Source organism: Mastomys coucha, unplaced genomic scaffold (genome assembly GCF_008632895.1).
Source record: "Mastomys coucha isolate ucsf_1 unplaced genomic scaffold, UCSF_Mcou_1 pScaffold5, whole genome shotgun sequence".
NCBI lineage: Eukaryota > Metazoa > Chordata > Mammalia > Rodentia > Muridae > Mastomys > Mastomys coucha.
Genome location: NW_022196911.1, coordinates 46,285,026 through 46,285,917, shown reverse-complemented (window position 1 = coordinate 46,285,917; position 892 = coordinate 46,285,026). Strand labels below are relative to the sequence as shown.

The 892-nt window shown below is 44.7% G+C and overlaps 1 protein-coding gene across 1 annotated transcript in view; it reads right to left on the bottom strand.

The window, feature by feature from the left end:
- LOC116078653 overlaps positions 1–892 on the bottom strand; it is a 9,395-nt gene that overhangs the window by 7,406 nt on the left and 1,097 nt on the right. The window lies entirely within an intron of this gene.

The following is an 892-nucleotide window of genomic DNA, read 5'->3' as shown; positions in this document are numbered from 1 at the left end:
TCCATGAGATGGGCAAGTTCTCAGGACCTCTCACGTTGTAATGCCTGGGTCATGCAAACCATTTGAAACTTGACACCAGCAAGAGAGGCTATGGGAGGCTGTAGGTGAAAGTGCATCCCAGTTGCAGCAAGGGACCCCAGCAGTTTTGGAGATGCTGGTAAACCATGGGATGACCATAAAGAACAGCAGCTGCAATGGAGTGGGGCAAGCGTCTAGAAGAAAAGCTGTTTGTACTACAAAGGGCACAGCTGGAGAAGTGACCTAAGCCCTACAATTACAGAAGCCCCCCTCCCTCCCCCCAGACACTGAAGCTTCCCACAGAAGCTCAGACACTATAGAAGCCCCATAGGATAAACTGTTTTACAAACTTATAGAGACAAATGCATTGACTATTGTCCAAGTTGTCAGGGGATGAGATTTTTGTGACCCTGTATATACGACTTTTGACAATTTGTGTAAAGTAAAGGAAGATGCAGCTGTTGCTGCTTGGTTGTTCTTAGCATCTCTGGATAAACTGCCAAAGGAAAGCAATGAGTTCTGTGATAAAGTTAACCAACTTTTAGAATCTCAGCACAGAGTAAAGAACCACAATTAATTCTGTGATAAAAACCGAATGGCTGGAGATGCGTGGAAATAGTTGAAAGGTTTCTAAGTGTTCCCTGGAAGAGAATCTTTTCTCGAGCAGCCACAGAGCCTGAGTTATAGAAAAATCAAGCCGGAGCCCTCATTATAAAGTTGGCTGAGTTACAGTGAAAATTCATGTGTCAACCTGGGAGGGTGTCAGTGGTTAACATGTGGGCTAAAGAATGGGATCCTGTACCTTGGGATATGGATGTGTGGGAGGACCCTTATTGAAGCTGAGAACACTGAAGCATTAGCATAAGATGTACTC